At 37.1% G+C, this 22250-nt stretch overlaps 1 pseudogene; it reads left to right on the top strand.

Annotated features, from left to right (window-relative positions):
- The first annotated feature begins 6377 nt into the window (after positions 1–6377).
- The window catches only part of LOC149532174 (UDP-glycosyltransferase 86A2-like), a 31940-nt pseudogene continuing 16067 nt past the window's right edge, over positions 6378–22250 (top strand).

Consider the following 22250-nt stretch of genomic DNA (forward strand, 5'->3'; position numbering starts at 1 on the left):
GAGCCCTTGTGAGAACACTATAAAAGAAATGGAAGAGCTTCTTTTAGGCAGGCTTGGAAATATCAAAGAAATTGGAGAATTTTCTGGAGATTATGTCTCAATAGTTTGAAGGACGAAATCTCTTCAAGTTGGAAATCTTGATGCCATTGAAAGATATGGTTTTGAGATTCAACATAGTAGCAATCTGAAAAAGAAGATACGAAAAAGCAGTCCGAAAAAGCAAAACCGAAAAAGCAGGCTAAAAAAGCAGTCCGCAAAAGCAGTCCAAAAATAGTTTCGAAAAAGCAGTCAAAAAAGAAGTTCGAAAAAAGTAGAAATGAAAAAGCAAGCTGAAAAAGTGGGTACGAAAAAGTAGTCCGAAAAAGTAAAACCAAAAAAAGCAGGCCGAAAAAGCAATTCGAAAAAAGCAAAGCAGAAGGGGCAACATAAAAGGAAATTATTACAGCCATCTACAACCAGGTTCTTTTGTTAGTATTGTTTTTTAGGGTGTTATAAGCTTTCAGCTATAAGTGTGCATTATACCAGCATTATCATTTTGTAATCCATGTAAATGCCAAAGTCTTGGCCATATTTCATGAGCATTGTAATTTTCATTGCAATTAAGAAGATAATAGTTGCTGGTGTCATTTAAGCAATTTAATATCATTATTTATCAGCTAGTTAGTTTGCATACCAACTATTTGTAAAAATGCCAGTTGGTTGTAGGTGTTCATTTCTCATGCTTAGATCATATATATGCACTAAATATTGTCAAAATTAGTAGCACGCTCATGTTAGGTCATTGTGTAGTCCATTTTAGTCTTCTAGCACAAGATTCTCATTGATGCAAATTGAAGAAAAAGTCATTTGAAGCTAGCTGAAATACTATATCAGTCATACGTCTCTTGCATGTGAATTGTTTAATGAAATTCCTTGAGTTTTCATCAACATTTTTGAGGGCAGATTTGAGGAGGGTTATTAGAGTGGTATCAGAGCTTGCTTGCAAAGTGTTTAACGAAATGTCAAACAAGTGAAGTATAAAGATTTTTGGTGTTTGAAGAAGTTATAACCTATTGGGGTTATTACAGTGGTATCAGAGCTATAAGTCCTGCCATCTTGTGGAGGTCTTATAGGGAATTTGGAATAGCTAGATAGAGAGAAAAATGTTTGACAAAATGAATGCCAGTCCAGATCAGGGAAAGGAAAGATTCTTACAATTATTAGACACCTTAACACAAGGACAGCGATCAGCAGAGCAAAGAGCACAGGAACAAAGTCAGAGATTTGAGCTTATGATAAAGATGATGGCTTGTCAAATGGGGTTGAATGCTAATGTGGGTGGAGGAAATAATCAGAATGGTAACAATCAGGATGGGGCACATAATGGAGGCGAACAAGTTGGGAACAATTTTGGTCATGCATCCCAAAAAACTAGGATAGTGAGTTTGCAGCCCATGATTCCCATATTTCCTCCTAAAGCTCTAGAGCAGCCCATACCAGAGGCCCAGATCACTAATATACAAGACCAGCCGAGGAGAGAGTGGGAAGTCGAAGGTCCAAATTTTATTGCTGCAATCACCTTTAGGGAGTATATAGATGTACGGATGAAGCATATGCCACATGGACATGACAGGAACTAGAGCTATGAGCTACAGAAGAAAGTAGGGAAACTTTAGTTACCATATTATGATGGCTTGGGGAAGTCTAAAGCAAGAGCTTGGGTTCAAAAGCTTGACACATACTTTCAAATGAATCGTATGCCTAAGGAAGAAGCTATTAAGTATGCAGAAATTCACCTGGATGGGTTAGCACATGAGTGGTGGCATCATGGTATGGTCACTATGGGTCATGCACACATTACCTCATATGTGGAGTTTACGAAGAGACTGATTGAACATTTTGATAGGCCTAAGGATTGTACCTTCCCTATGATAGGCAAAAACTTGTATGAGGAGTTTAACAGACATGCTGATTCAATACAGGGAGACATTAGCACATCTTCAGGTAATGGTTTGCATCATCTTCACAGGCAGAAGGGGTTTCAGATGTTGTGCAGGTTGAGCTAGTTGCATCAGAAGGTGATATCACAGGCACACCGGATTGTGTGATTGACACAGATAGTGATTCCAGTATAGTTGGGCTGGCTGAAGTTACAGAAGTTGAGGATACTATCATGTTTGAGGATAGTACAGTTGATCAAAAAGTGAGCATTCAGGACTTTGTAGAAAATGAGTATCAAGCACAGTTGGATGCTTCTTCACATGAGATAGAGGCTAGTAGCTCTTCACTTGGTTTTGCAAGCCAACTGAAGACAAGGGACAAGGATATTGTTGTGGCTTTATCTCATCATGACAGGATGCATGGATTGATTGAGAATCACATTTGGATGATTCAACTGCAATAGAGATAGAAAGGAGTCACAACAGGTTCTTCTTGTGATGACTTACAGCAGATCAAGGAAGGCATGGAGGCAATGAAGGTAAGTCACATACACCTACTTTCAGATCACGGTCATCTCCTTAATCTTGCAGGGATCTATTTAGATGCATTGAAGAAGAAGGAGGAGGAGGTTGACTGATTTTATCATGAGCTCGAGGATACATGAAATTCCTTGGTGTTTATTCAGTTGGCTCTCTAGGATTCTAAGAGACATGTGAACAAGCTTTGTCTTGAGGTGAGATTAGTTCAAGAGTTAGCACATATAGCAAGGACTCAGTTTTCTTTTACATTCAGGTGACATGTTGATGATTTCTCAGAGATGATAGAGTTTATAGGAGAGTCCCAGGATCTAAGTATTATAGATGATAGCTATTCTGAGGTTACTCCTTTGGACAGTGTACCAGGGATAGAGTATAGGATTTTGACCAATCGGCACAATCATGTGTCTAGTTAGCTGAGAGTTGGCAAGTGAGACATTGCTATTGCGTGCAAACATTTTGATGTTGCTCGCCAGTTGTTAGCAATTTATGGATGGGGTTCTCCTACTAGTGATGAACAGGGAGGCAGTTATCTTTCCTTGAAAGAGATCCACTCTTTATGGGAGGCTATTCGGATTCTGAGACAAAATTATATGCAGTTGGTAGCTGATAGAGATTATCTTATGGAGTGGGGGAGTACAACATACGAAGCATTATTGGCCAAGGAAGATGATGTGAGTGAGCTTACTCAACAGCTCGAGGTGACTTCTGAGATTCTTGAGAATACACAGTTGACTTTTGAGGAGTCACAATTTCATTTGGCTAAGGTGATCGTGGAGTTAGAGCGACTGCAATCTTTACTAGATTTTGTACAATCACACGCTGTGGTGTCTAGTGATCCGAGGATGTCCATGGTCAAGATTGTCAAAGATAGTAGAGATGGGAATGCATCCATCCTTGATACTAACATTGGCATATCGGGTTCGTTCCCACTAGAGTCAGGATCAGTTGAGTTGGGTGTTGCAGCAGATTGTTGTGGTATGCTTGACATGGTGGTGGCCTCTAGTATTGATGGCACGGAGACTAGAGATGTTGTATCAAATATCATGTGTGATATTGGTGAGCCGAGAGTTGGCATGGTTCCTGCTAGTAATACTACTCCCATGGTGATGTCTTCGAAGGTAGTAGTCTGTTCTAACATGGTTAATGATCGATTATAGTCTGAGCCACTGACTAAGATTGGCGCATTCTATTGGCATTACACTATGAGGTATGCTCATCAATTTACTTTTGATGACCATGTTGATGAGATGATGATACAAATATGTACTTTGGTTCCTAGTGCTTGTCATCAGTTATGGGATGGTTTGACGCCTCGGGATGAGAGTTGTGATGGGCATGACATGGCGATAGGTTCTGTGGTTGATAGCTTGATAATACATGACTTAGAGCAGGAGTTTGGGAGTGATGCTTCAGCAGTCATTGTTATTGATTCTATGCCTTTGGCTATGACATATCCTGACTTAACTGGTGATCAGTCACAGTGGGTTGTATCACTTGTTCATGGTGAGCTGTTGACTGAGGTTGGTTCTTTTTATCAGTATTATACTGCAGGGTATGTACATCAGTCAGCATTTGATCCTTGTGTTGAGGAGTTGATGGCAGGAAAATTTGGTTTGGGTTCAATTTTTTGTTTTTTATCTTGTGATGTCTTTTCACCATCAACGATGCATGGAATTTATGGTTATGAGAGAGTGGTCGGTGATCTGCAGAGTTGTGTTGACTGCAGGAGTTGTGCAGTGTGTGGATTCTCCATACTTGATGCAGTTTCATTCAGGAGCCTTCACCATTGTTGCATAGTTGGATTATACATTTTGTATAGGCCAGTGGGATGCATTGATGGTATTTACTATGTTGGCAGCTTTATTTGTCCACTTTACTTGGGTTTTGATGTTCTAAGAGTTCATGTCTTGTGGGTTTCTGACTGTGGTAGTTGTGATTTTGGAGTTTGGTTGAGCTGTAATTGTCAATTTGATTATGGATTCCTCTTGGTTAATTTTCAAAGGTTGTTGCAAGAGCCTATGTTGACTGATAGCAGTATAGTTCATGACTACGTTTGGGATCCAGGTGGATTGATTGGGTTGTTTTTCGACCATTGCTTGGGAACAAGCAATTTTGGGAAGGGCGGACTGTAATGTCCCCTTTTTAGCATTCATAGCAAGATATTATTGTTAGCCTATTTTCCCACGGTCCCATAGGCTAACCAGGACATTAAAGGGATTTAGAGGCCATTTGGCCTAGATAGTTTCAATTGCAGGTCTTTCTGAGGGGTTTTGAGGCAACTTTGGGTATACTTACTATTTATAGTAAGTCATCCTAGATATGGTCAGACATCCAGTGGTAGAGGTATGTCAATGGTAATTGTTTAAAATCAGCAAGAAGACTTGTTTATCATTGATAAGATTTATTATGCATTGATAAAGCTATTTTATAAAGTTAAATTTAAATATTTAACTTTATTAATGCATAGACTATAGTTTGTGGGAAATATTTAAATTAAAAGAGTCCCCCTTATTTTATAATACATTGGAGACATAAGTTACATAAAAGGGAGTGATGTTTTATCCCACATTGAGAAAACGAAGGATGGAGCCCTTGTGAGAACACTATAAAAGAAATGGAAGAGCTTCTTTTAGGCAGGCTTGGAAATATCAAAGAAATTGGGGAATTTTCTAGAGATTCTATCTCAATAGTTTGACGGATGAAATCCCTTCAAGCTGGAAATCTTGACGCCATTGAAAGATATGGTCTTGAGATTCAACATAGTAGCAATCTGAAAAAGCAGATATGAAAAAGCAGTCTGAAAAAGCAGAATCGAAAAAGCAAGCTTAAAAAGCAATCCACAAAAGCAGTCCAAAAAGCAGTTCTGAAAAAGTAGTCCAAAAAAAGTAGAACCGAAAAAGCAGTCCGAAAAAGTAGTCCAAAAAAGTAGAACCGAAAAAAGCAGGCCGAAAAAGTAGTTCGAAAAAAGCAAAGCAAAAGGGGCAGCATAGAAGGAAATTATTACAGCCATCTACAACCAAGTTCTTTTTTTAGTAATGTTTTTTAGGGTGTTATAAGCTTTCAGCTGTAAGTGTGCATTATACTAGCATTATCATTTTGTAATCCATGTAAATGCCAAAGTCTTGGTCATATTTCATGAGCATTGTAATTTTCATTGCAATTAAGAAGATAATAGTTGCTGGTGTCATTTAAGCAATTTAATATCATTATTTATCAGCTATTTAGTTTGCATACCAACTATTTGTAAAAATGCCAATTGGCTGTAGGTGTTCATTTCTCATGCTTAGATCATATATATGCACTAAATATTGTCAAAATTAGTAGCACACTCATGTTAGGTCATTGTGTAGTCCATTTTAGTCTTCTAGCACAAGATTCTCATTGATGCAAATTGAAGAAAAAGTCATTTGAAGCTAGCTGAAATACTATATCAGTCATACATCCCTTGCATGTGAATTGTTTGATGAAATTCTTTGAGCTTTCATCAGCATTTTTGAGGGCACATTTGAGGAGGGTTATTATAGTGGTATCAGAGCTTGCTTGAAAAGTGTTTGACGAAATGTCAAACAACTGAAGTATAAATATTTTTGGTGTTTGAAGAAGTTATAACCTATTGGGGTTATTACATGTTTGATTAGGCATGGATGATGCAAAAAGCCACTAAGTGAAGAATACATAGTTATGTTGGTTTCATTATTGGTGTTGACAAATTGAAGAGGTGAAGGATTATGAATAGAATCCTCTAGAACTAGAGTTAGAGGAAGAACCTTGAAAGGCTAGAGAACTAGCCTAGAGAAGACCCTAAGAGAAGGTAGGTTTTGAGCAATATTTTTCCTTACATCAGGGTGGTACAGAGATCCAAAATATTGGGCTTGTGGTTAGATATTTTAGAATGAAGAATCTATAGGCGAGACAATAATGGTGACTAAAGTAAAGTTAGCCAAAGAAATGAGTGAGAAAAAGGAGATAAATAGACTCCTTGAAGAAGCCCTAGATGAAATGAAGACAAAGCTAGAAGAGGTTGTTGAGAAAGCTAAAAATAAAGACAATAGAGGTAAAATAAGTGACAGGGGTATGGAAAAGATTGATGAGGAAGACATTGTTCCTAAACCAAACCCTCCATTGAATGAGGAACCATTCTTGAAAGAAATCAAGGAACTAGGAGGAAAAGCCCCAGAAGGAATCACATTGCTTAGTGGAAGGATGGACATTGATACATCGATGGAATGGATTGAGGGGATGGAAAAACATTTTGAGTGTGAAGGTTTTACAAAGACACAAAAAGTAAAAGTTGTAAAATCAAGACTAAGAGGGTCAGCATTGACATGGTGGAAATACATGCAAGATGAAAGGGTCAGAGTGGGTAAAAAGCCAATAGCTAACTAGAATGTTATGGTGACTATAGTAAAGGAAATTTATCTGCTAGAAGATTATGAAGTATAATTACATAGAAAGAGTCAATATATGAAGAAAAAATACTTTGATGTGGCCTCTTATATAATAGAGGAATTTCAAAAATTATGCCCAAGCTCCAAGATTCAAGAAGAGGAACCAGTTAAGGTAGCAAGATACTTGGGTGGACTAAAGTGGAACATCCAACAAGAGTTAATCCTATAGACCCCTACCACTATCTAGAAGTGTCATGAATTGGCTCTTAAGGTGGAAGAAAATAATAGGAAGAAGGGAGACTTTAATTTTAGAGGTAGAGGTAGAGGAAGAGACCAAAGAGGGCATAGAGGTGGATACCAAGGAAAAGGTAATGATCAAAGAAACCAAGGTGAGACTAAACTTGTCGAGCATGGTAATGAAACTATCCTAAGAGGGGGTTATATAAGAGGAAGAGGTACTCAAGGAAGCTCCAGTAGAGGGAGAAGATTAGGTAGAAGTAATTCATACTTTGCAAGTATGAAATGTTAGACTTGTGGTCAATTAGGTCATCCTGGATATAGATTCCCTGACAAACTTACTTCTTCAAGCAATGAAAAGAGGGTTGCATATGCTCATGAAGACACAATGAGTACTAAGACACCTGAGGTGGATAACATTAAATTTAAGAGGGGAGAGAACTTTAAGTTCAAAAGAGTTTTGATTAGGCAACCAGTCAAGGATGAACCCAAGAATAGGAGAGCCCTTTTTAGAATTAGGTGTAAGATTTTGGGCAAAGTGTGTAAAGTTATTGTATTTTTAGGCTCCATATATAACATTATATTAGAACAGGTAGTGAAAAAGCTCAAGTTAGAAATGATACCTCATTTTAAACCATACAAAGAGACATGGTTGAACAAAGGGCAGAGTGTTTTGGTGAATGAACAAAAATGGGTTGATTTTTCAATTGTAGGCTACAAAGATAAACTACTTTGCAATGTGTTTCCTATGGGTCCATGCCATCTTCTATTGGGTAGTCCTTAGCAATATGATAGGGGTGCTATCTATGATGGAAAAGAGAATTCCATATCTTTCAAGAAAGATGGCAGAACTTTAAAGATTTAGTCCTTATTGGAGGAAGATGAGTCACAATCCAAGACCCCTAGTGTATTATTGAGTAGTGGGAAAAATTTCATCAATTCCCTTAAGCATGAAGGAAGTGAAGGGTATCTCATTTTTTTCAATCCTAAGGAAGAAGAGAGGTCTAAGAAAGAACATTTACCATCTTAAATCCAAGAGATATTTGTGAAGTATAAAGACATAGTCAGTGATGGAACTCTTGAAACCTTACCTCATAGAAGTTTCATAAGTCATTAGATTGACTTTGTACCTAGTGCATCATTGCCAAATAAAGTAGCCTATAAGCTTACTCTAGATCATAACAAAGAGGTAGCTAGACAAGTGCAAGAATTCCTAGATAATGGGTTGATAAAGAAGAGCATTATCCCATGTGTAGTATCAATAGTTTTGGAATCCAAGAAGGATGGGAAATGGAGAATTTTTATAAATTCAAGGGCCATAAATATGACCATCATTAGGTATAAGTTTCCCATACCTAGAATTGAAGACTTGACGGATTGTCTTGGACTGGCTCAATATTTCACAAAGTTAGATATCAAAAGTGGTTATCATTGGATGAGAATAAAGGAAGCTGATGAATGGAAAAAAAAAATTATGACCATAGATGGTTGTATGAGTGGCTTGTGATACCTTTTGGGCTCACAAATGCTCCTAGCACACTCATGAGGTTCATGAATGAAGTGTTGAAAGAATACAGAGGGAGATTTTTGGTGGTATATCTAGATGATATACTTATTTTTAGTCAAATGAGAGAGGAGCATCTCAAAGATGTGGAGATGGTGCTAAAGAAGTTGCATAAAGAAAAACTATTGCCAATCAATTTGGAAAAATGTGAGTTTTTGAAGAAAGAAATTGTATATTTGAGATTTGTGGTATCGAAGGGATCTTTGAAGATGGATTAAGAAAAAAATTTGGCTATCCTAAATTGGATACCATCTACCACAATAATAGAGGTAAGAATTTTTCATGGGTTAGCTCAATTTTCTAGAAAATTCATTAGGAAATTTTGTGGAATTTGTGCACCATTACTAGATACCATCAAGGGTGGGATGAATACCAAGTTTAGGTGAACCTCTAAAGTAGGGAAGGCATTTGAATAGTTGAAGCAAAAAGTGGCAACACAACCTATCCTTAGACTACCTAGTTTTGACAAACTGTTTACCCTAGAGAGTGATGCAAGTGGGATAGCAGTAGGGGGTGTCTTAAGTCAAGAAGGTAGGCCAGTAGCCTTCTTAGTGAAAATTAAATGAATCCAAGAGGAAATAATATTCTTATGACTTGGAGTTGTATGCTTTGGTTTAGTCTATTAGGAAGTGGAGGCATTACCTTCTACCCAAAGAATTTACAATGTTTACTAACAACCAAGCCCTTAACTATATCAATACACAAGAAAAGTTGAGTAATAGAAATTTGAAGTGGATGAAAGATCTTCAAGAGTTAACATTCATTGTCAACCACAAGAAGGGGCAATTGAATAAGGTTGTAGATGCACTAAGAAGAAGAATGTTGACCATTCAATAGGTTCAACTAGATAGCTTTGGCATAGAGAGTTTCAAGCACCTCTACAAGGATGATAAAGACTTTCCTTAAGCTTATAACGTATGTTCTAATTTTTAGAATCATTTTCATAGTAAATTTGTTGACTATACCTTGCAAAGTAGATTATTGTTTAAATAAAACTAGTTATGTTTTTCTAAGGGTTCCATGAGAGAGAACCTTATCCAAAAAAACATAGTAGAATTCTAAGTGGTCATTTTCATGTTAATTAGACCATGGATCTAGTTCAAGGGTTTTATATTGGCCAAATTTGTTAAGAGATGTGACAAGATATATGGAACAATGTGTAGTGTGCTTGAAAGAAAAAGGATGAGCTAGCAATGCTAGTTTGCACCAACCTTTAATAGTCCCTAATAGACCATGGGATTGTATTAGCATGGACTTCATTTTAGGGTTAACAAAAACAAAGTAGAATTGTGATAGCATCTATGTTGTGGTGGACATATATAGCAAAATTGGTCATTTTATACCTTGTATAACTACTCATGATGCTAGCCATATTGCACATCTATTATTTAAAGATATTATGAGGATCCATGGACTACCCATAAGAATTGTGTCAAATAGAGACGTCAAATTTATGAGCCATTTATAGAAAACTTTATGGAGTGGGTTGGGAACTAACCTATTGTTTGGTTTAGCTTACTACTCTTAAACTAATGGCCAAATTGAGGTGACTAATGTGTTGGGTAGCTTGTTAAGGTGCCCAACTAAATAATATTGTCAAAAATGGAATGTGGTTATTCCTCAAGAAGTGTATTCATATAATGATAGTGTCAGAAAGACAATGGGTAAGAGCCCATTTGAGGTTGTTTATGGGATGAAACCAAAGGGTGTGTGTGAACTGAGATATGTTGGAGCTATGGAGTACAACATTATTCATGTCGAAGACTTCACTCAAATCATGAAAGAGATTCAAGAGAAGTTGAAGAGGACTATATAGGAGACTACATAAAAATTAAAGGCTAAGATGGATAAGAAGAGAAAGGATGTCTAGTTTGAAATAGGTGATTATGTCATGCTCCAATTGAATAAGTCTAGATTGCAGAAGGGAGTTCCTTCCATGCTACAAATGAAGAGAGTGGGACCCTACAAGATCTTAGCCAAATATGGAGCTAATGCATACAACATGGATCTACCTAATGATTTTAGCATCTCACCTATCTTCAATGTGGTAGACTTGGTTAGGTTTAAAGGACCTTTAACTAAGGTTAATCTGAACAACAAGGTTGGAAAAGATGTAGAACCTTATGTCTTACCTCCCAAGATGCAACTAGATGCAGACAAGGTGTTGGATTTAAGGGTCAAGAAGACCACCAAACATAAGGTTCCTAATACCTTCTTAACAACTTGTACACCTTTTGTTTGTTGGTCTTCTTGATCCTAGTTCTTTGTATATTAAATCCTAATCCCCATCCTCTTCAATTCATTACTATAATTTAAAAAATTATATATATGCATATACATATACATATAAATATACATACACACATATGTGTGTCTGTATATGTATATGTAAATGTATATGAATTATACACACACACACACACACACACACACACACACACACACACACACACACACACACACACACACACACACACACACACATACACACACACATTATTTGTTAATTTCTACTAATGAATTAAAGAGTGTGGGAATTAGGATTCAATGTACAAAGAAATAGTTAAAAAATAGTAGGATCATTTATATTTCTTGGTTAGTTCCTATCGTCATTCTCTCACTGCCTCTTTATCTCATGATTTTTTCTGCACTAGTATCTAAAACTATCTACTTCTCCCTCTCTACCTCTCATTTTCTCACTTTTTTCTCTCTCCCCAATCTCAAGATCATATATTTCTTAGACTAAATAAAATTTCAATAGACTTTGTAAAAACTAAAAATAAATACCTACTTGGACTATTCATTCATCCCAATACTACAAATTATAAATTGCTAAGTTCTTACCAAGGAAGGTAACCAAATAATCAAATTGAAAAAGTGTAACTTCTCTTGATGCAACTTGCTTATTGTCAAATAGTAAGCTAAAAACATTTTCAACAGTATAAAAAAATGTCTAAATTTAATTAATGATTTTACAATTATTTTATGGCATTTATATTTATTATATAAAATAAATCTCTTCAAAGATCCAAGAGTAATTAAATAATATTCAATATAAATGTATAATGATTAAATTACTTATTTAGAAAATCTATAATCATTAAAACTTTATGATGATGTTTTGTACATTAACCTTTTCTACTAATTGTATGCATGAAAATGCGGGCCTCTATTAACACACACACTTCAACATGGTCCTTATTTGTGGATTCATCCTAGAATGAACATGAGATTGTTCACCCAAGAATAGTCTGGCAAGGTGACCTATTGCCTTCTGTCTAAAGGTATTTTTCTTATTAAATATCCTCAGATGCAAGATGTAGGTAACCAGACCCTCTAAGAATGAAGGATTTGAAGAAATGCAATTAATCTAAATAGATATGCAAAGTATTCTAGAATGACAAATGCATTTTAATCTAAGAACATATAAAACAAATTAATCTAAATGTATGCATTTCTAAACTATATGAATTTAATCTAAGAAATGTATGAAAGATGGCAATGAGCTATGTGAGTGCAAAATGTAGCAGCAATTCAATGTCTATTCAATTCATCCTTCTCAAATGAAGAATTGAGGGTCTCTTAAATAGAAATCCTAAAATTCTTCAACAGTTGAGATCAATTTAGATGGATGGTTAAGATCAAAGAGAAGATTCAGTTAAAAAAGGAAACTTCCTTAAGAAAGGGGAGTTAACTAAGCTTTTCATGAGTGTGGGAACAAGTTAACTAGATTAATTCCAATTTGAGAGATAGTTCACTCAGAGTTCCCATTTTGGAACTAAAGAGAAGATTTTGAAGATATTATTTAATTTAATAAAGTGAGATATGACCTCATAAATGCCTTTTTCATTTAATTGAATAATCACATTCAATTAATTAAAGTGGGCATACTTATTCAATTAAATATTTTTAATTCTTTTGTACATTAGCCTTAGGTGATGATTTAATTTAATTAAAGTATAAATACTTAATAATTAAATTAAATTTTAATCAATAGGTTTAATATGACTAATATGAGTCAATATTCTGATTAGGGTTTTAAGCATTTGACAATTAAGTCAAGTAGCGAGTAGCAAAATAAGAATTGCCTATTAAAATAGGTCTTAGGATTGATCAGAATAGACCAGAATTGGTATAATGGCAATGAGCCAATTTTGGGGTATTACATTTTGCCCCTCTTTGAATGAATGTGCAAGTAGCACATTCAATTCAAAGAAAACTTAGAAAGCATGATGCGAAGATGAGATTGGTTCCAAAGTTGATGATATAGAGACCAATTGATAAGCTTTTAAGAACCATCTCCATAATGGAGCTTGATCCTAGGGAATCCAAGCAAAACACCTAGATACCTAAATTGATAAGCATTTTAAAGGTTTCCTTCAAAAAAAAGTTTGACCTTTAGGGATTCGGATATAACACCTAGATACCTAAGATTTGATAAGCATTTAAAAGACTATCTCTAGAATGAAGCTTAATCTTTAAGGATCCAAATAGAACACCTAGATACTCGAGATTTAATAAGCATTTAAAAGACTATCTCCAGAATGGAGCTTAATCTTTAAGGATCCAGATAGAACACCTAGATACCTGAGATTGATAAGCATTTAAAAGACTATCTCTAGAATGAAGCTTAATCTTTAAGGATCTAGATAGAACACCTAGATACCTGAGATAAACAAGCATTTAAAAAACTATCTCCAGAACGAAGCTTAATCTTTAAGGATCCAGATAGAACATCTAGATACCTGAGACTAATAGCAGATAACAAAATTGAATTATGAGACATAGAATTTCTCAAAACAAGGCTTGATCCTTAGGATTCAAGATTTAGATTGTCTCGATACCCATAATCAACTAATGACCAGATGAAATAGATGACAAAGATGCCAGAAAGAGTGAAACAAGATGCCCCTAGTGGTGTCATAAGATGGACATAAGGTGCCTCAAGCAATAAGGATTCAATGATGTAATCATCCTAGCCCCTCGGGAGCAAAATCAAAAGATGACACACTAGAAATATGATTTAAAGCAATATACAAAGAGAGACAAAAGAAATTCAAGATGTAGTAGAGTGTAGAAAGGATGAGAATGATTAGAAGAAAATATGAAGAGATCAGAATGATATGAAGAATATTGGAAGTCAATCCAAAGTGATTTCGGGGTCCAAAAGACCAAGTTTGACCAATAGTTGATCAGAGTTGACTTGAGTTTATTATTTCGAAAATGGTTTTTTAAAATATGAAGGATTTGAAGTTGAAAGAATTCTAAGAATCCTAAAATATCAAAAAAAATTGGATTGCACAAGCATTCAATTGCGTCAGTCCCCAAAATTTTAAAGCATATTTTTAGGGCACTGAGGTGCATTAGATTTCAAATTTGATCCCAAAAACAAATTCAAAATTGTCAAATTAGCTAGGGGGTGATTTTTACACAAATCTGAGCACTTTCAAAAATTAGGTCAACCCCTATATAAGGGTCCAAAGTGTCATTTTGAATTCATTTGTGCATTTTTTCTTTTGTGAATAGTAGCTCTGAGAGGAAGATGGTAGTAAACATGTGAAATCATCATTTTGAGCATTCCTGATGATACAGTCAGTCGACAGACTGCAAACCTCTGATGAGTCATCGATATCCCAGCTTTGTACTTTTATTTTCACACATTTTGATGTCATTTATTGAACTTTTTAGCACATTTTAGGAAGGTCAAATTAGTCTTCATGTGAGACTATCCTTTCTCAAATGAAGACATTCTCTTCTCACGTGAAGAAATAGGATCCACTATTTCTTTGTGCAGTCAGTGGGTTTTCTCGCATGGGAGATACCTACCTCTCATGTGAAGAATGAGAAATCTTGCTTGATCTTTGCGCATGAGAATTTTGTTCCTCATCCAATGAAGAGATTTCTCACACGAAGAAATGAAACTTCACATGAGATTTTGATATCTTTGCACGAGATCTTGAGATCTTCGCACAAGAATCTATGACAGTGGAGTTGAAATTTTCATTTTCATGCGTGAAATTTGCATTTTTATCTGTATTGTTCTGCCATTTCAACCTGGTACTGATCATTTGCTTGTCATTGTTTGTTGTGTGTGCAGGATGTCTTTGATGATGTGTCATTCATATCACATTACCCACCTTACAGACCTTTGATTCAGAGTCTTGATCTTGCTAACATGGCACATATTGAGCAGTTAGGCCTATCATCTCTATGCCGGATCCTAGCAGTGCTAGTGAATCACAGTGTGCTCACAACCTTGGTGGAGCATTTCCATTTGAAGATGAACACCTTTCAATTGACAGTGGGGGAGATGACCATCACCCTAGAGGATATTTGGAGGATACTAAGGATCCCTTTCCATGGAGTACATGTGGTTTATGATGTGGTACCCCAAGCAGGTACAGAGGCACTATCAATCATGTTCTAGAGAGAGCTACTAAGGGGTCAAGCCATTAGTTGGGATGAGTTTGTGCACACATATGGACAGACACACAGACTGGCATCAATGTTAGTGATCTTCCTAAGTTGTTTTTTAGTGCCAGATAGGGGGCATCATGGCTTAAAGTGTAGTTGGGGGGTCATGCTTCACCAGATGGTAGAGACCCTTGAGGTATTTGGGTGGGGTCAGTGCATGCTAGCCCTTATGTTCCACGAGATGCATGAGATAGTCTTCCATGGGAAGAAGACTATGGAAACAAGAGTCTACATCTTATAGATCTGGGCATGGGAGCATCTTCCAATATGTAGGCCTATTCATGAGGATGCTCGAGAGCCTATGGAGCCATATATTTGCAGATATCAGGGGCATATTACCTAGGTCTTCCTAGGTAAGATAGAGCACTGACAGACATGTCTTGATGACCTAGTCTCCATCATATGGTGGCCCTAGCTAGAGACAGAGGATTGGGATGATTCCCTAAGGGATCTGGTCTAGATGTTCTACTCATGACCATTGTTGGGAAGGATGTCACAGATAATTGAGAGGCTCATTATTTCACAGGTGTGGCGGTAGTATGGCCATCCACAGGATATCTCACAGGAGTACTATGCCTATGCCAGACTGGCGAGGGACATAGAGCAGGGATGGCCACTATGACTACATCTAGGTAGATCCATGATAGATGTGTGCAACTTGGTTGCAACACTGTGGGACTATCTCCCAAAGATAGCAAATGTAGGGGTGAGGCCTGGATATCGGGCTCATTTGATTGGTCACCCATTTTTGAGGTTCACAGATCCTTTGGAGAGAGTAGTGCTAGTTCCACAACAAGTACTAGCATAGTACCAATAGGCTCCCCCACTATAGGGACCATAGGATCCACTACTAGAGGTGCAATAGAGGGTGATGCAGGTAGACATCCCTGCACGATAGATGAGATTAGATCCAAGGGCTAGAGGTAGCAGGGCAGAACACGGTCAGTGATGGAGGCTAAGGATCGAGTAGTAGGTACCACCATAGTAGCAGGCACCACCGCAGGAGTAAGCACCTCCACAGTAGCTAACACCTAAGATAATGGATGAGGATATGCCTAATCAGCCTACTTCTGGGACACAGGACATAATGTGATGCTACCGAGAGTGGATTCATCAGGCCTCCCAATAATTGGGAGATTTGCAGATTCAGGTAGCTTTCAGAGATGCACAGGTTGTAGAGTGAGATCAAGAGATTGATCATTTGAGAGAGAGTATAGACTACCAAGCAGATGATAGAGATGTTTCAAGATGAGGTCCAATATCAAGCAGCTCGAGCAGCCTATTATTACGCAGCATACTCCACAGTGGTGCCAGATGAGGCTCTACAGGTTTAGCGATTCTCTCAGTATGCTCATGAGTCTAGGGGTGCACAACCTCCTACCAAACCTGACATGCCACCACCTCCTCCTCCACTTGCTCCTCCCAATGATGAAGGCACAGGATAGAGTTAGATGATATGTTCTTGATTTTTGATTTCCATACATGGCTATGCATCAATTGGTGTGCTAGCACCATTTTGTACCATTTGATTGATAGCACTTGAGTAGTGCCCATTTTTTTGTACAAACACACACATATATATATATATATATATATATGAGATTTTGAGCCTAGTATCACTATGTACACATCATTTTCTATGTCCATTTTACCTTGGTGTTATTTGATGATTATGAGATGCATGTGTTATGTGTTATGGATGCATATGTATTTTGATGTGATGTGATGTGATTATATAGAGTAGATAGTATGAGTATATGGATGCAATGCATATGGAAATGAACTGACATCTCATGTAGTGTTGTGTGTTTTTGCTTGACAGTGACAAGTATTCCATCGAGGAGCACAAACCAAAAAACCAAATGCTTGTGCAATCGTGGAGAATTTAGATACGTTTGAAGAGACCCCCAATCCCCCATCATGGAGAATAAAGATAGGATCACAACTGAATCATGTACTTATGCAAGTGAACTATGTAATGCAAGACTATATTAAATGCAACTACCACTGTGTTTGCAATCATGGAAATATGAATAGGACATATGTCATAGGTTTTTTGGGATTAAATGTAAGCATTCGAGGCACAAGAAGCCAGAATGACCAAAACATTTGTCCCTTTTAATATAGCAAGTTAACATAAGCATCAAAGCATAAACACTAGGATGATCAGAATGTTGCTTGCATGACAAGCACACCAAACACACAAGAGATTCATCTCATGCTCAGTATTTAGTAAGTATTATGTCCACAATGACCCTTGAATTTGTAACCTGAGATAGAAATGTGCTAGGTATACTTGGAGTGACCCGTATGTTCACTTAAGAGAACAAGTATTAGTATATACTGTAGCATGAAGAGTTCACTCCAATAGACAAGGAGAAGTACCAACATTATTGATGCACTCATATAAAAGGAGTCAAGGTACACCCAGCCATACAATGCAAGATGGAGGCTCTTATAGTGGACACCTCTCTCATAGGAATATGTCAACTAATTGGAACTAAACTACAAATAGAAAGCAAAGAAAAGATCATGCCCCATTCATTACTTCTCTAATCAAAAATGACATCATCGAGTTGCTCAAAGGGACATGATAAAGCAAAAACAAATCAAAAAAAGAAAAAGCTTAGCATATCCAAACAAGTATGTCATTTTGAAATCATTATTTATCATGGGATTGATGTCAAGTTTCAGTGTCCAAAACATGTTTGAAAGAAATCTCTTTAGTAGGTTGACAATAGTAGGCAAACGCAGTCAGAATGATTAGTGACTGTAGTTAAAGAGGAAACTTCAAGGTGGAAAACCTAGGAGGACTGAGTGATAGGAGACAAACAAAGCTAGGATGACTAGTGACTAGCACAAGAGAGATCTTCCATAAAGGAATCTAGAGGCATGACCCAAGCAATAGTAGGCAGACATAGCTAAAACAACTGGTGACTGTTGCGAAAGAGATTCGACAAGGTGAATCTTGAGAACAAGTGACACTGGTGATAGTAGGTAGACGTAGTGAGGACCACTAGTGATTGTCGTGAAGGAGATTCTATGAGGAGAGTCTCAAAAAGAGTGACACTAAAGGGGAATGCCCCCAAGCTGTGACAAGACTCAATCCATGGATACATGAGCGAAAGCAAGAAACCAAAGTAGGAAAGCAGAAGCATGAAAGTGGCTGTACAAAATAGCTAGAAGATGCACTAAAAGAAGGAGGATTGGGAACAAGAGGCACCTATTTACCAGGCTTCCACCTTCATGGTAGGATTTTCCTTTTTTTGCTACCATGATGCATGTTTACAATTTTTCATCAATGGAACCTTTTTCTTTTCAATTTTTTTTGTATTTTTCTCTTTTTGTATTTTTTTGTATTTTTTATTTTTTTCAATTTTTTTAGGTGTTACCAAGGTGCCTATTGCTAGGTTTTCACTAGGGTAACAAATTTTTTTGGACATATAGATATGTACAAAGAGCTACTGATATCAGATCAACTGTAAAACCACTTTAGGTGGAGAGTGTTGACAAGTTCTTTAAGCACTTCTCCTTCAGTTATGGAAAGCTGGTAAGCACCAGATCCATATAGTGTAGTAATGATGTAAGGACTGAGCCAGTTTGGTTCAAACTTTCCTTTTTGGACTCATTGATAATGATTCTTAGGGTTCTCTCTTAGGAAAAGATCACGTAGCTAGAAGTCACGTGGCTTGACCCTCCCATTGTAGCTTCTTGACATTCATTGTTGATATGCTCATAAATGATCACATGCCACTTGTTGACATTCATCCAGTAACACAAGCTATTGAAGTTGAGCTATCCTATAGTCATCATCAGTAATAAGGCCCTTCATAGAGATTCTCAAGATAGGAATCTCAACCTCTATTGGAAGCACAACATCCGCTCCATACACCAAAGAAAAGAGATTCATGCCCATTGGAGTTCTAATGCTTGCCCTATACGCCCATAGGGCTAGATTAATTTGGAGATGTCAGTCTCTCCCTGATTTTTTGACTGTGTGATGAAGAATTTTGATGGTCACCTTATTGGATGCCTTAGCCTGGCCATTTCCCTGGGGGTAATAAATGGAAGACCAATGTTGTGTGATTTTAAATTTCTTGCATAGTTCCTTGAGGTCTTTGTTCTTGATTTGTCCTCCATTATCAAAAATGATTGAGGATGGTACACCATATATGTAGATGATGTAGTTTGTGATAAAAAAATGCTATAGTTTTTCCATCGGTGATTGTGAGAGGTACTGCCTCTACCCACTTCATGAAGTAATTTGTAGCCATGATAATGAACTTATGTCCATTAGAGGAGGTTGGGTTGATCTATCCCACCAAGTCAAAGGCCCATTGTTGAAATGGCCATGTTGTAGTAGAGGGAATCAACTCTCTAGCTGGAGCATGGATTAGGTTCCCATATAGCTGACATTGCTTTCAAGATCTAGCATACTCGATAGCCTCTTGCTCCATTTTAGGCCAATAGTAACCAGCTTTAAGGAGTTTATGAGCTAGTGTCAAGCCATTGGAGTGAGATATGCAAATGCCCTTGTGAACATCAAGTAGTAAACATTGGACTCTTTAGGTTCTAAACACCTAAGGAGTGTTCCATCAAGACCTCTCCTATATAGATCATCAGCAATAATGACATAATGCGAAGCATTACAGATTAGGTAACATTTCTCATTCTGGGTCAGACCTTTTGGAATGGTTTGATTGCAGAGATAGGAATAAATGTGATGGTAGCGCGATGATTCTTGTCCAACAATAGAATAGATCATCTTGGAACCAAGGGTGTCATAGGCTGGGTAGTGTAACACTTCCACCAAGAATTCATGTCAGAGGTCATTTTTAGGCCTCTGTAGCAGGGAAGCCAAAGTAGCCATGGCATCAACTGCTTTATTATCTACTAGTGGAACTTGTTGGAAGGTGATGTGTGCAAAATACTTCTTTAAGTAATTAACCATGCACTTGTAAGGAATTAGTTTCTCATCCTTTGTTTGGTACACATCATTAACCTAGTTAATGACAAGCTGAGAGTCACCAAAGATGTCTAATTGATCCACTCTCCATTTGGCCACAATTTTCATGTCATTGATCAAAGCCTAGTATTCAAAAATGTTGTTTGTACAAGGAAATAGAATCTTATATGCTTCGGGCAATGAGTATCTCTATGGTGTAATAAAGAATAATCTAGCACCTGATCCTTGTTGTGTGAAGGACCCATTAAAGAACATAACCCATGTGCGATGCGTGAGTGTCAGAATTGACTCATCTAGAAAATCAATGTTCATTGGCAGAAGACTCTATATGGGTGCATCGGCCAGCTGATCTACAATTGCTTGTCCCTTGATAGCCTTGCATTCAATGTATTGGATTTCAAACTCATTGAGTATCATAACCCATTTAGCCAATCTTCCTATGAGAGCTGCCTTACTGAGAAAGTACTTTAGTGGATCTATTTTAGCCACAAGTCATGTAGTGTGGGCAAGCATGTAGTGTCTCAACTTCTAGGAAGCAAAGTCAACTGCTAAGCAAGCTTTTTCAATAATGCTATAGTTCTTCTCATAAGAGATCAGTGTCTGGCTCAAGTAATAAATAGCCCTCTCTTTGTTGTCATTATCTTCCTGAGCCAATAGGATTCCTAGAGACATTTGAGTTGCTAAAATGTATAAAAGAAAAGGCTTCCCATGGATAGGAGGCATTAGGATTGGTGGATTGACAAGATACTATTTGATATGTGTTAAGCTTTGCTCACAATCCTGGCTCTAATTAAATTTTACACCCTTATGTAAGGTCTTTGTGAAGGGTTGTGATCTATCTACCAATTGTGAGATAAACCTGCGAATAGATTGGAGGCTTCCCTGTAGTCCTCTTATCTGACTAATTTTTTGAGGTGGTGGCATGTTCATTATTGCTTCTACTTTCTTTGGAAATACCTCAATTCCTTTTGCAAAAATGATGTATCCCAACAACTTTCTTGATGTGAAACCAAATGTACATTTCTTAGGATTGAGTCGAAGACTAAATTTTTGCATACGATCTAGGATGGGCCCCAAATCTTGTAGATGAATATTGCATTTAGCACTTTTGACCAAGGTATCATCAATGCAATCTTCCATGGTCTTATGCATCATATCATGGAAAATTGTAGTAACAACCCACTGATATGTAGCACCAACATTCTTCAAGCCAAATGGCATTACATTCCAACAAAAGGTTCCCCATGCACATGTGAAAGCCATTTTCTCCTGGTCTTCTAGCACAATTTTTATCTGATTGTATCCAGCAAACCCATCCATAAGTGAGTACATCTCACAGCTAGCTGTCATGTCCACTATCATATCAATATTAGGAAGCAAAAAGTCATCTTTAGGACATCCCAAGTTAAGATCATGGAAGTCAGTAGAAACCCTGGTAGATTTATCATGCTTGGAAACTGGAACAATATTGGATATCCATTCAGCATAAACAATTACTTTGATGAAACTAGCTTTTAGAAGTTTCTCCAGTTCTACTTTGATGAGCAATGCAACATGAGGATGCATTTTCTGAAGCTTCTATTTAATTGGTTTGATGCCTAGTGCTATGGACAAGTGATGCATGATAAGATTAGGATCCAGTCCTAGCATGTCAGAGTATGTCCAAGAAAATTTTCTTTTCTTTTCTTTGAAAAAGGAAATGAATTCTTTAGTGCCAGATGTATCATATGAGGATGTTCTTTAGTGCCCAGGTTAATTGGCTATGTTGGCTCTATCAACACTGATTATCTCTCCTAAAAGGGACTAGGAAGTGCATCAAATATCTCATCTGCAGGCACCTCAGAGAGGTTTTCACCCTTGGATATGTCTTTTGTTTTTACTTTTTTGGGTTCTGATACTGCCACAATGTGGTTTTCACCATCGGACCTTTTGCATTTTTTCTTTTTAATTGTATGACTAAGATATTTGATATCAACCTCAGTTATGTTGACACTCTACTCATTAGTGGAAGATGTTACAAGTTCGATAGCGTTTAGGTAATAGGTGAGAGCATAGTCATTCTGGAATGTGGGGACTTTGCTAGATGCATTAGGGTTCCAGTCTATAAGCTCAAGATGTGTGAGTGAGAGAGTGGTGGCTGGTTCAAATTGTGTTCATAGTAT

Source organism: Cupressus sempervirens, chromosome 11 (genome assembly GCF_028749045.1).
Source record: "Cupressus sempervirens isolate cs-2001-9-10 chromosome 11, ASM2874904v1, whole genome shotgun sequence".
NCBI classification, from domain to species: domain Eukaryota; kingdom Viridiplantae; phylum Streptophyta; class Pinopsida; order Cupressales; family Cupressaceae; genus Cupressus; species Cupressus sempervirens.